The sequence below is a fragment of the Sarcophilus harrisii genome, chromosome 5, assembly GCF_902635505.1.
Source record: "Sarcophilus harrisii chromosome 5, mSarHar1.11, whole genome shotgun sequence".
Taxonomy (NCBI): Eukaryota; Metazoa; Chordata; class Mammalia; order Dasyuromorphia; family Dasyuridae; genus Sarcophilus; species Sarcophilus harrisii.
In genome coordinates, this window is record NC_045430.1 from 71,772,753 (window position 1) to 71,787,252 (window position 14,500).

The following is a 14,500-nucleotide window of genomic DNA, read 5'->3' on the forward strand; positions in this document are numbered from 1 at the left end:
CCTGTTTGAGCAAATACTGATCTGTGAAACTTCCTATATATGTGCTTGCAGAAAGGACATCTGATGGCTGGAAGACTATGAGAAAGGCAGTTGAAAGAGACAGGCATAAACATTTTGAATGATGGACAGATATCTGTGGGAAATGTATTTATATAAAGAAATTTATTTATATAATTATATATACATATACAAATATGTAATAATATAAATTATATAATATAATAAATATATATTTATGTAAAGAAAATTAATGTTACTTGAATCTCTAAGTAATGCTAAAATGGAATTCATTTTCTCTTTCTCCTTTGTTCTGTGGAGATTTTTGGCTTCATCTAATCAAAGAATACCCTTATACTTCAGTATTCTCTTGTCTACTCTTATCTGTATAATTTCCTCAATTTTTTCTTGCTATTTAATTTGATAAAGATGTATACTAGCTATTCATCTTTGTTTTAGTGTTCTATTGGTTTCCTTTCTTTTTTATTACTTTTAACAGTATTTTACTTTTCCAAATACATGCAAAGATGGTTTTCAACATTTAACCTTGCAAATCTTGTGTCCAAATTTTTCTCCCTCTCTTCCCCATTTCCTCCTCCCCAAGACAGGATATAAGTTAAACATCTGCAATTCTTCTAAACATATTTCCATATTTGTCATGCTGTGCAAGAAAAATTAGATCAAAAGGGAAAAAACAGAAAGAAAAAAAAAACACAAGCAAGCAAGCAAACAACAGCAAAAGGTAAAAATACTATGTTTTGATCCACATTCAATCCCTATAGTTCTCACTCTGGATTTGGATGGCTCTTTCTATCACAAGTCTATTGGAATTGCCTTGGATCACCTTATTGTTGAAAAGAGTCAAATCCATCAAAGTTGATAACAACATAATCTTGTTGCTGTGTACCAGGTTCTCTTGGTTCTAGCTATTCACCTTAATTTTTTGTGTAACTAGCATTTGATGGTAAGAAGCTAAGCTGGTGATATTAAACCAAGTATTTCTCCCCTCATCGGAGCTATTAGAAAGTAACATTTATCCTGGGTCCAGAGTAATGTACCTCTAGGATATCAATACCTGAGGTAGATTGAAACTCTTCTTGGAGATAAGTAAAGCAAGGATCAATTTCCCATCTATGGTTCTCCTCCTGCTCCTGATAAAGTCAGAAATCATAGTCTTCTCTTGAAGACATGAACGGCCAGACTGCAGACCAGGTGTATCTCTCTTTGCAATAATTACAAATAGTGCAAGCCAGTTATAGTTTTATACATGATCCAATTACATATATATATATATATGTATATATATATATATATCCCACACAAAAAATTGTACATTGGCTAGGATGACTGAGAATATAGGACATATGAAATGGCTTCAGTCACGTCTGACTCTTTGTGATCCCATTTGGGGTTTTCTTGACATACATAGAGTAGTTTGCCATTTCCTTTTCCAACTCCTTTTCCAGGTGAGGACCTGGAGCAAACAAAATGCAGTGACTTGCACAGAGTCACAATGCTAGGAAGTGTCTGAAGCTGGATTTTACCTCAAGTCTCCCTGACTCTTAAGTCCAACAATCTACCCTCTGTGCCATTTAGTTGCCCCATATGGAGGTGAACAGTGTACAACATGCACCGAGAGGCAAGTTGGAATGAGGAATAATGGAATGTGAGGGTCTTTAAATACCAGAAAGAAGAATTTGTATTTTTTTCTAAAAATAATGGGAAACCACTGTGCTTTTTTGCTCAGGGGAATCATTTAGTTGGAACCATCCTTGGAATGGATTATCATCTTGGCAACTGGACTGGAAAATAGAGATTTGAGACAGAAACATTAATAAAATGCTATTGCATTTGGAACTATACTCAATAGATTATAAAACTGTGCATACCCTTTGATCCAGCAGTGTTTAGTGGGTCTGTATCTCAAAGAAATTATAAAAGAGGGGAAAGGACCCATATGTGCAAAAAATGTTTGTAGCAGCCTTTTTTTGTGGTGGCAAGGAACTGAATGGATGCCCATCAATTGGGGAATGGCTGAACAGTGATGGTATATAAATGTAATGGAATATTATTGTCCTGTAATGATGAGCAGGCTGATTTCAGAAAAGCCTGTAAAGACTTATATGAACTGATATTGAGTGAAGTGAGCAGAATCAGGAAAACCTTATACACAGTAACAAAAAATTATGGCATGACCAACTGTAATGGATTTACATTCTCAGCAATGCAGTGATTCAAGGCAATTCCAATAGACGTGATGGAAAGAGCCATCCACATTCAGAGAGAACTATGGAGACTGAATGTGGATCAAAGCATATTATTTTCACCTTTATTTGTTTTTTTCTTTTTCTTTCTTGTGGTTTTTTCCCTTTTGTTCTGCTTTTTCTTGCACAACATGACAAAAATGGAAATATATTTAAAAGAATTATATATGTTTAACCTATATTAGATTGTTTGCTATCTAAGGGAGGGAGAAAATTTTGAAGCAAAAATTCTTACAAAAAATGAATGTTGAAAACTATCTTTAAGTATATTTGGAAGAATAAAACACTATTGGGGGGGGGGAAAGCTATTACAATAATCCAAGAGAAAATTGATAAGTACCTAATAAAAGTGTGTGCATAGAATCCACAAGACTTGACAACTGATTGATTATAGGATGGTAAGATACTGAATGGTGACTGTGAGATTTCAGCACCTGGAAAGAGACCTTTAATAGAAATAGAAACGATAGGAGGAAGGATGATATTAGGGAGCAGATAACAAATTGTGTCTTAGACAGGTCTGAGATGCCCATGGGACATTCAATGGGTAGTGTCCACTATTAACTGGGAATGTATAGACTGGAGCTCAGAAGAGACAAGAGCTGGAAAACATGTTTGTGAGAGTTATTTACATTTAGATAGTATTGAACCCATGGGAGATAATGAAATCACCAAATGAGAAGAGAGAAAAGAGAAAAAGTAAAAACTGCTGGCAGCCTTTGATTTAGGAGGCCCCCCCACCCAAACTATAACTTGAATAAAAAACTAAGTGGGTAGAAAGATCTAGGAGTCCTGAGCTAGAGCAAAATTTCAGGCTGCGTTTTGAAAAAGGATCTTTTGTAAGAATTAATGGTAGAAATTCAGACATTAGTCATGATTTCAGGATGTGGCAGACCTCCTTGGTCTCTGTGTAAAGCTCAACCCTGTGTGTACCACAGGTTAAAGCCATAGACACCTTGGGTTGTTTCCAGCACAATTCTTATGTTGTTTTTTTCCTTTTCATTTTCTCCATAGCATCTGCTTCAGTCCCTCCCTGCCCTTCTGCTCTGGGCTTGCTCATGCCCAGAGGTCAGCTTTCTGCCTTCTGTCTCCAATCTTCCTGCTTCTATTGCCATCTGCACTCTGCTGTGCCCTGCTCTGATTCTTTCAGAATCTTCTCTGTGGTGTTTTGGTCATTCAGGAAGAGTCAGTGAGGTCAGTCTCTGCTGGAACAGTTAAATCAGAGCCTCAGGCAAGCATGTTATAAGGGCGTGTTAGAGATAACCAAGAGAGGAAGGAGAAATAAGCAAGAATCTGGGTCACAAGGGAGGGGAAAAATTCAATTCAAATAAAAAGAAGAAATATATTTATGTATATATGTGTGTGTGTGTGTATGTACACACAAATACATAAAAGAATAGTTATGTTAGCTAATAATAGGGTGTATGAAGGAGAATAGTATATAATACACATGGAAAGACGATTTGGAATAATATTGGGAAGGGCTTAAAATGCAAGAAAGAGGAATTTGTATTTTATCCAAGAGGCACAAGGAAGCCACTGGAATTTATGCAGAGGGGAGTCATATGGTTGGAACTATGCTTTAGGAATAATATCTTTTTTAAAAAACAAGAGTATTATCTTAGCAGCTGTGTGGTAGCTGGATATACCCAAATACAAATATGTATATAGATATTTCCTCCTTTATTGATAAAATAATAATATGTCTGCTACCTATCTTTCTACCTATCTTCTATCTAATCATCTATATGCCTAGCATATAATAAATATTATATAAATGTCAATTCTTATATTGAACCTGGACAAGTCATTTTACCTCTCTGATCTTTCCTCCCTCCCTCCTTCCTTCCTTCCTCCATCCCTCCCTCCCTCCCTCTCTCCCATCCTTCCTTTCTCCTTCTTCCTTTTTTCCTCCCTTCCCTTCCCTTCTTCCTTCCTTCCTTCTTTCATTCCTTCCTTCCCCAGGGATATATGGTTTCCTTTTTCTATTATTAGAGCATTTTGTATGATCCTCCCTCTATTTTTATCATACTGTGCCTTTTATCATGCATGTTCATGCCCTATGTCCCTCATTAGTTTTTTGGAAACACCTTGAGGACAGGGATTTTATTGTTTTTCATTTTTATGTCTCCAGTGCCTCATATATGCTTTATACATAGTAGGTAATTAATGCACATTTGTTGAGTTGAACTGATTTGAAATGAGATCCTAAATATAAATATCATTTAAAGAAATAATCTCTGACATTCCCTCTCATGAATACACTCAGCTGGGATTAAATTAGTCTTTTATTCCAAGCGGTAAAGAATTAGTAACAAAAAAAGGACCTGAACTCCAATTAATTTTGTCACTTATTGCTGGATAACTCTAAATGAGTCATTACTTTTTAGAGCTTTAGTAAGTTTCTCAAAAACAGATGATATCAGCAGACCAAAATCCAGGTATTTTCATAATTTTCCCTTCTTCCCTATCCCATTTTAAAATGACAGTATTAGAGGAAAAGAGAAAGAAAGTTAAGTATGTATGATACATATATATAACTCCTGCATGAGAGGTTCCCTTCTGACCTGAAATTTACATTTTTGGGGACCTCTTAGGTGACTTTAGAACTTTAGTATCTGCTACTTTCCTAATAACCAATTTACCTATATTATAATTGTTCAGGCTAACAAAATTTTTAGAAAACAAGAGCCTGTTTTATTTATATAGTGAGGAACTAGTCCAGGGAGCATGCTCAAGGTTGCCAGTACTGATTCTAACAGCACTGGGAGCTGCTTCTTCAATTCTAAAGATCAAGTTCCAGATTCTTTTATTGATTAGGTAACTGGAAGAACTAGTCACTCTGTGGGTGTACAATGGGATCTTACTGCTTTTGAACCTCTCCCTTTCTTTATGGCTATAAATCTCATTTGGGTTTTTTTGAGTTGATTCCTGGCATGAGGTGTTCTCTTTCTCCCACATCCACCTCCATATGGCCATGAGAACATAGTATCCAAAACATCCTAGTCAGAGAATTTAAATTTGGGTTCAGGATGCCTCTTTTCCTGTTCTTTCTGAGTATCTAACTCAGTGTGTGTGTGTGTGTGTGTGTGTGTGTGTGTGTGTGTGTGTGTGTATGCAGGCTCAGAGGTGATTCTGCCAGTTAGAGAAGTTTTGAGATCTTAGTTAACATGCTCTATAAATCTTTCATATTTACAATCTCTTTGGAGTCTAAGAATAAATTACCGGTCCCATGGCTGATTTACATTGTACATTCTGAGTATCTTTCTATTCCCCCTTTTGGGGGAAATTCTAGATATAATCCATAATTTATAAGAAAATTTGTCCCCCAAACCCCCAGAGTTGGGTTTTAATAAGCTGAGAAAAAGAGATGGAGAGAGAAAATATCAATGGGGGAATATCAACAAGGGAATGTTGACAGGGATGTGAGTGTAAGAGAATCAAGGTTTTCAAGAAGCCTAAAGAGGCGATATTGCAAATGAATCCAAAGGTGAGTCAGATGAGTTACAAAACAGTCCATGGGTGGACTCATACTGAAGCAAAATACAACAACTTTAACTGCAGAGACTCCGAATAGCAATTGAGGGCAGAAGAGTTTCCTTGGCAGCCAGGGAAGGGAATGGCCTTTCATTACCAGCTTGAAAAACAGGACAGACCCTTGCCTCTGTCAGTCCCCCAGAAAGTGGGATCTGTCCCCTACGAGGGCTGAGGGGTTAAGGGGGCTGTCCCAGGAGCCAAGGACGCCTCTCGAGGAATACCAGCTGTGCCCCGTGGATCGTTCCATGGGCACCATTCAGTGCAGAACAAACAGCTCACGTCGGCAGGAAGCCATTCACAAAGAGCTAATGAACTGCTCCATGCCCTCTGTAATTAGACATTCAGTTTGAAAAGCAGACTGTGCCATTAAGCTTTGCGCTTAGCTGGCGACTCACATTGCTCCACTTATGATGGACCCCTTGGGATGATATGAAGGCAAATGAGATATGTGCCTCTGCCGGAGAATTAAATGCTAGGGAGTGTGTGTGTGTGTGTGTGTGTGTGTGTGTGTGTGGTGTGTGCACTCGGTGGAAGGTATAAATTAATAATGACATGGCTGAAGAACAAATGGATCCCTAATTGACTTCAATGAGCAGATACATGTTATGGACAGCTGAGATAAATTGGATGTGACAAACAAGTCGATAAGGTGAGTGCTTGTGGGTTCGCTGTTTGCTCTTCCTCTGAGTGATCGGAGCAAACAGCTTGTGAAAAGTAATAGAACTTGGGAATGTTTTAGGTTAAGTGTGAGGGTAATCCAGACCAAAACTAGGGCAGTTCCAAGGGGGCTTCTACCCAGGTCACTGACATTCGTGAGGGCAGACAGGCTTCTTTCCTCAATGGCCTGTCACAGCATCACATCCCTGATGTTATGGTACTCTTCATGGATGAGGGACAACAAAAACATTTTAGCATCTTGTCACATAATCTGCTGGCTACATGTTCTTCACGGAAACCATCTTCAAGTTGTTGGGAGCCAACTTTCTCACTTTGTCCCCAACTATAATCTCTTTTCTTTTTTCTCTTATTTTTTTTTATTCATTCATTCGTTTGTTTGTTTGTTTGTTTGCTGAGGCAACTGGGGTTAAGTGATTTGCCCAGGGTCACACAGCTAGGAAGTGTTAAGTGTCTGAGACCAAATTTGAACTCCGGTCCTCCTGACTTCAGGGTTGGTGCTCTATCAGGACAGCTAGGCTGCCCCCATAATCCCTTTTCTGGATGTGATCACACTCTCATTTGAGGTGTCCTTCTTGTTGCTGCCCACTATCCTCTCTCTCTCTCTCTAACAATCATTTTTTCCAGCCTAGAATATTTTTAGTTTGAGTCCTGGATATGGCAGAAAGATCATTAACTTGAAGGTACGAAAGCTTGAGTTTAAACTCTGGCACTAATCAGATTTTGCACTCATCAGTGCAAGAAGCAACAGGTCTGAAGTCAGGATGACTTGTGTCCCTGAGTCCAAATCTGGCCTCAGACTAGTGACTCTGGGCAAGGTACTTCACCCTGTTTGTCTCACTTCTCGGAAAACTATTCCACTGTTTGATGTTTGATGACAATTCTTTTTTTTTTCTCCAAGTTTCAGTTTCTCTACCTGTAAAATAAAACAATCAAACCAGACCTTCCTACCTCACCAGACTAGAATAAGGATGGAAGGAAACAATATCAACTAAGAACTTTGTAAATGGTAAAACTCAATGTAAATGTGAACTATTAGTACTATTATTATTATTACAGTTATTAACATAACAGAGAAAAAGAGTTACTGTTTTTATATAGAAAAGTAGAGTTTTTGTATAGAAAAGAAAATTGCAAGAATGTTAAAAGTAGAAAGATTTTAGAATTCATTTAGTCTAAACTATTCATTTCATGGATGAGTAAACTGAGGCCCACAGAAAGGAAAAGATATGCCCAAAGAAAACAATTAGTAAGTGAATAATGGAGCTCTAACTTCAATCCAGTCTTTTCACTTCAAGACCAATGAACTTTCTACAATTTCTGGCCCTTTTTAGTAAACAAAAAAAAAAAATCTCACTGATATGGCTAGGCAGAATTCAAACACTCCACTGGCCTGCAAATATCTCTTATAACAGATATCTGATATTGTAGGAGGAATTAGAAATTTAGTGCTTTGAAATCTTTTCTCTGAAGGACCTCTTTTAGAATAAGACTCCTCCAGGGAGGAAAAAATCTTTAATTCACAAACATTCATCTAACATATATTATAAGTGTGGAATCAAGTTTAAAATATTTTAAAATAACAAAAAACCTAATATATATAAGTAATTATATTAGGCTTAATGATGGAAAGATGAAATAAAACAATACTTCTCCCCCTCCATGAAACCTATAGTCTAATAGAGAGGCCTAAAACATGCACACAAATTACTATGATACCAGGAAAATGTAAACATTTTAAGGGATATGTCAAGGCAAAAGATAAAGATACTTGAGAAATTTGTCTGTGACTTTTCAGATCTGCTTTGCTCCTAGAATTGAATAATATCTGACTCAGTGATGACACAAGTGTTTAGACTGCTTTCTCTATAGTAACTAGTTAATTTTTATATCCAGGGATGGGTAAGATACTTAAGTTTTATTTAAACACCTTCAGGGAAGAGAGGAACATTGTAAGAGTGGGGAAAGTGTTTGAGGAGAAGGAAAATAGAGACCCAAGTTCTATTTTCAGGCGTACTAATACTTAACTATGTGATCTTGAGTGAGTGAATGTCACCGTTATGGGCCTCAGTTTACTTTTTTATTATTATTATTAAACTGAATATAAAATAAGAAAAAAAAGAACAGAAAAGGAAAGACAGAAAAGGAAAATTTTTTTAAAATTATCATGGGCCCAACAGAACATCAGAGAAAATTCACAATATATAATAATAAATTTCCATTTCAAGAAAATATATATAATAATAGAAGAAATTATATTCATGAGTGTCCATCTTTCCTTTGCTTCCTTGTTGGAAGTTGTTTGTTCTCTGATGTACAATTTTTACTTTATTTTTTCCCTTTGCATCCCCCCCACCTCTCCCAAGCAAGCAATAGTTAAGCACAGATATATTTACATATGCAGATATATATGTGTATATATATATATATATATATTCACACAATCCACACACCTATATATGTATATATACATATAAACGTCCACATATATAGAAGACACATATATAAATACACATTTATCCATATATAAACATACATATAAAATAATATTAATATGGCTGAAATAAAATGTAGATTTCTCTCTTGATTGAATCTTTAAGTTTGACTTTAAGATCAATGAACACTAGCCCTACTTTTTTCCAATAAATTTTATTTTTAATCCTTGTAATATTTGTGTCTATTTCTTCTTTCCTATCCCTGTTGATTCTTCTACTTTTTTTTTTTTGCTGAGTCAAATTAACCTTTCTCTACCTATAGATCCCTCCATCTTCTTTCCCCATCCTTTCCTTAACTCTTCATCCTATTCCCATTAGTCTACACAATCTTATCCTGTTAATCTAAACATCCTTCTATACCCCACTTCAACCTATCCTTCCCCCTAATTACTTTATAGATCTTGGAGAAGGCTATGCCCTTCATGGTACCTATGTAGCATTGTCTATCAATCCATTCCTGAAGTGAGTAGTTTTTCAGAACTCTGAGCCTCCTCCTCCCCCAGTGCCTCTGTGTCTTGTCTTCCTCTGCACATTTGCATAACATAATTACTAATTTAACCTTTTCCTAGACAGTTTCGTTTTTTGTTTTTTTTTTTAGAGTCAAATCACACTCAATTCTGCCCCAATCTTTCTTTTGAGCTACCCAATTACTGGTGTTAATCTTAAACAAATGGTACACTTTTCCATGTAAAAAACAAACAATTTGTCCATGTTAAATTTTCTATTAAGTTTTATTAAGACAAAGTCCTAAAAAGTTTCAAGTTCATTTAAGGTTCAATTTTTTATCAATATTAAGGATAATTTTGCTAGATGTGATATTTTTGGCCACAGGCCTACTTACTTTGATTGGTGGTATATATTATTTCAGGACTTATAGTTTTTTATTGTGGGCACTGATAAATCCTGTACAATTCTAATTATAGCTCCAGCATATTTGAATTGATTTTTTCTTGTTTCTTGAAAATTTTTCTCTTTCATCTGGGAGTGTTGAAATTTGGCAATAATATTCCTATGTGTTTTCCACAAAGGATTTCTTTGAAATGGTGATTGGTGTGTGTGTGTGTGTGTGTGTGTGTGTGTGTGTGTGTGTGTGTTTAATTTCTACTTTCTCCTCATGTTTTTTCACTTCAGGACACTTTTTTTTTCATTATTGTGTCAAGGTTCTTTTTTTGGCCACAACTTCCAGGTAGTTCACTTATTCTCATATTTTCTCTTCTTGATCTATTTTACAGATCTGTCGTAGATCTTATAAGATCTACTTACTTTCACATACTTACATCAACCTTTAACCAGAAAAGCCAAGAAGAAAGATGGAGACAGAAGGAGAGAGAGAGACAGAGACAGAGACAGAGAGAGACAGAAAAAAGAGAGAGAGAGAGAGAGAGAAAGAAAGAAAGAAAGAAAGAAAGAAAGAAAGAAAGAAAGAAAGAAAGAAAGAAAGGAAGGAAGGAAGGAAGGAAGGAAGGAAGGAAAGAGAGAAAATGAGAGAAAGAGAAGGATGAAGGGAAGGATGGAGAGAGAGGGAAGGAAGATAAATTTGGAGGGAAGTATAAATTTAATTCAATAATCAGAGACTACGCACAGATTATGAAACCTCTTCAAATAATATTATTGAGTTTTTTTTTAATCACGTCCACTTTTTTTGTGTGACCCCCTTGCGGTGTTTCTTGGCAGAGTTGCTGGAATGGATGGACATTTCTTTCTCCAGCTCATTTTAGAGATGAGGACCTGAGGCAAACAGATTAAGTGAATTGCCCAGGGTCACACAGCTTTTAAGTGTGTGAGGGCAGATTTGAACTCAGGAAGAGTTTCCCTGACCCCAGACCTCTCTATTTACTGTGCCACCCAAATATTGCCAGAAATTTTTAAAGTACTAAAAATTTTACCCTGAGTTTGCAACCTTATATTTTCAGAAGTTCCAAGGAAATTTTACACATGGGAAAAAATACTCCAAACTGATGTCTTATCCTTAAAACAAGAAGGGGATGAGAAAGAGGGAAATAAATATGAGCTGGAAAGTAACTACCATAAATGATCTGTTGCTTCTTATTCTTCATTTGCAAGATTGAAGACAAATTAAAATAGACATTTAGACAATTTTCTTTATTCTATGTATCTTTAAAATATGTGGATAGAGTAAGATTTTTTTTTTAGTCAAATTGTTGTCCCATTGGAATTCCCCATCTGGAGAAGGAGAATCTCTTTCAACCATAATGTAATAAATGGGAAGAATCTTGGATAGTGAAACAGAGGGCTTGGGTCTTGATTTTAGTTTAGAATTATAGATTGAGAAATAGAAAAGTCCTTAAAATCAATCAGTCAACAAGCATTTATTAGGTGCTCACTGTGTGCACCAGACTCTGAGTTCAATATTGAGGATACTTTTTCCTAACCCTCAAGGAGTTTATATTCTAAAGGAAGATAATGTGTACCTTAGAAAATATTTAATCTCTAATCTTCCATGTGCATGAAATAAGGCTCAGAGAAAGTGAATGATTTTGCCTAAAATCGTATAAGTAACAAAGCTAGGATATAAAACAGGTCCTCTGACTCCAACCTCAGTGCTCCTTCTACTACACTACCATTAACAAATTATGTGATCTTGGAATAGATGACCAACTCTCTGGGTCTATGTGCCCCCTAGAGTCTCTTCCAGCTTTAAAAGTCTACTTTCCTTCTGCCATATCTTAGGGATATGGCTTTTTTCGGGAAAAAAAAGCACAATCAGCAGTGATGGAGATGCCTGCCAGAGTCTTTTCCCATCTTTTTTAGGAGTAACGCTATGGATCATTCTCTTTGAAGACTCCTGCAATCGATCTAATTACTTTTTAGATATAACTCTGGACAGCAAACCTGGAGCACAGAGAAGTCTGTCTTTGGCATTTTACTCCAAGCTTAAAATTCAGTGACAGCAACAGGAACGTGGGAATGTAGAATTATTCCTTTAATATGTCTTCTCTTAACAAGGGGAAACTACAACTGACTGCTGGATTAAGTAAGCTTTTGCTGAGATGGCTTCTCTAGCCTATGTAGAGTCTACAGAGATGCCATTTCTTTTCCCAGTTTCTGGCATTTTATCCCTTCACACTGATGTGTTTAGCCATTGTGAATTCAGCCAGAAACACAAATAGAACAGCAGCCTAAGCATCTTTTCTGATAAATGCCATATATTGTTCCATCTATAATATGTCATTCTCACTTCTTGCCTTCCCAGGATAAATCTTACCCGAGGCAAAATTGGGAAGTGAGTGAAGATTGTCTCACTCTTTCCCCTTCATCTCTCCTTTTTAATGTTTTTTTTTTTTTTTTTTCAGTCATTCCCTTCCTGCTTCAATACCTCCACTCTCTTGCTGTCTCTGTCTGGTTCTTAAATTACCAACAATGCTTTTTGGCACTTTGATTCTTTAAGGATCCGAATGTGTTAATAATCCATCAACAACCAACAAACATTAAACATCTACAGTATACAGAAGGCTGCTCTGAGGTGCTGGGGGAAACATAAAAATCAGAGAAATCATGGTCTTTACCCTTAATCAATTAATATTTATTAAGTACCTACTATGTGCCAGGCATTGTACTGAATGCTTGGCAAAATACTTCAAAGAGCTAATAGGGAAATTATATGCTTAAATTATCATACAATTTTTTGCTAGATGCACTGGAAATATGCAAAGTGTTACGTGAGGTCTGAGGAGAAAAGATTGGGGAAGACTTCCTGGAGAATGTGATCTTTCAATTAATTTTTAAGACAGATAGGAGTGCAACACATAGGAAGAAAGGACATTTCATGGGCAGGAAACAAGCTTGAACAAAAAGAAAAAAGCTTGAACATGGAGGTGTGAGAGAGCAGGAGCGGCTGGCAAACAGAGTGGGTAAAGACAAGTTGCTTTGTTACAGGGCAAGTATTACTGAGATTTGATTGAACTATTCATAGGTTTCCTTCTGGCTGTGCTGCTGACTTTTTGGACTTCAGCATCATGATTCATCTTCATTCTCAAATCTAGAATATCAACCAGCCCTAGGAGCTTCTCACCCTGAAACATCCTTCTGCAGTCAGTCCCCTTCTCCCATCAATGAGTTCCCCCTGGGGCCCTCATTTTGTGAAGAGGCCCAAGTTGGCCAACCTTCATTTCACTTTTGGTTGTGCTTCTGACATTCAGAACATCAGCATTATGCCTTAGCTAGTCTCACTTTGGAGCATCCATCCTCTCCTGTGGCCTTCTCAAACTGGACTATTTCTCTCTTATTCCTTCTCTCATTGGTGAGCTCCTCCTAGGGTCTCCAGTTTGTGGAAGGGCCCAAGACCACCCAGTCTTCACTCCCTTCCCCATTGTTTCTAACTTTCTGAGTTCCAACCCCATCCCCTCAAAATAAGTACACACACACACACTTCAAGCTCCTTTTTGCATTGTCTTGCTCCCAATCGATTGTAAGCTCCTTGAAAGCAGAATCTAATTTTGCTTATATTTCTATTTCCATGGTAGACAGTGTCTACCAAGTTATTTAGTCAGTCAGTCATGTCAGATTCTTCATATAAAAGCACTTAATAAAGGATTGTTGCCTTATCCTGCCTTTCCTTGAAAAATCCTGGTTAATGAATAACTATCTAGGCTTGTCTGTATTGCCCCCACCACCATCAAAAGCCAGTCTAACAACTTTTGCAAGTTTAAAGGAAACTGCTAACTAATTCAATAACAGAACATTTTCTTAGCATCCTATTCATAGTGACTGAGAATTATAGAAACTTGTAAATGCATCATTAGTTTGAAAGAGTAAAAAGTAAAAGAAGTTTAAAAAAAAAAAGTAAAAATAGAAAAACTACCAGAATGAGAGTGATGAGAACTAGGAGAGTAGTTAGAATTAGACTGAATTTAAATGCTGTTGATATTGCTGAATGGACTATTAATATCAAGGTCCAGAATTGTGAGCTGTCCAACACACAAGTTTACTTCAACTATGTCCTTCCCTGAAACATTTCTGTAACATGAGCCTACTCTTCCCTAAAAATACAAAGAACATTGGTTGAAGGGTGTGATCCAGATATATTTTTTCACTTGCCTTATATGAGTACTTGTGATTTGTATTTTATTGTTTTTATGCTTAAGAGCTAATATGTCATCTTTTTAATTTAAATAAAATATGTTGTGAGCTTTGAGAGATATCGTTGTATCCAGGATGGGTATATTCTGTAATAGGGTTATCCCTAGCATCCTAAGAGTATTTGAGTGAATCCATGTAATACTGACCATTTTTCTCATCACTCAGATGTTCTCGGACAAAAGCAAGTTGGGATAAACAAACCAATCCTGAAAATGTGTGTGTGGATACATACCAAGGGCATATCGTATCAAGTAATATATATAAAAGAAATTCATATGAAATACTAGTAAAAGTACTAGTAATAATAGCAATCATTTTTATAGAAATTAATGGGAAAATACACTTAAAGAAATTAATACCATTCATAATGCACATTTCTGGGAAAAGCACAAATACTACAAAATAAACTAATAGATTTTAAAAGTACCTTAA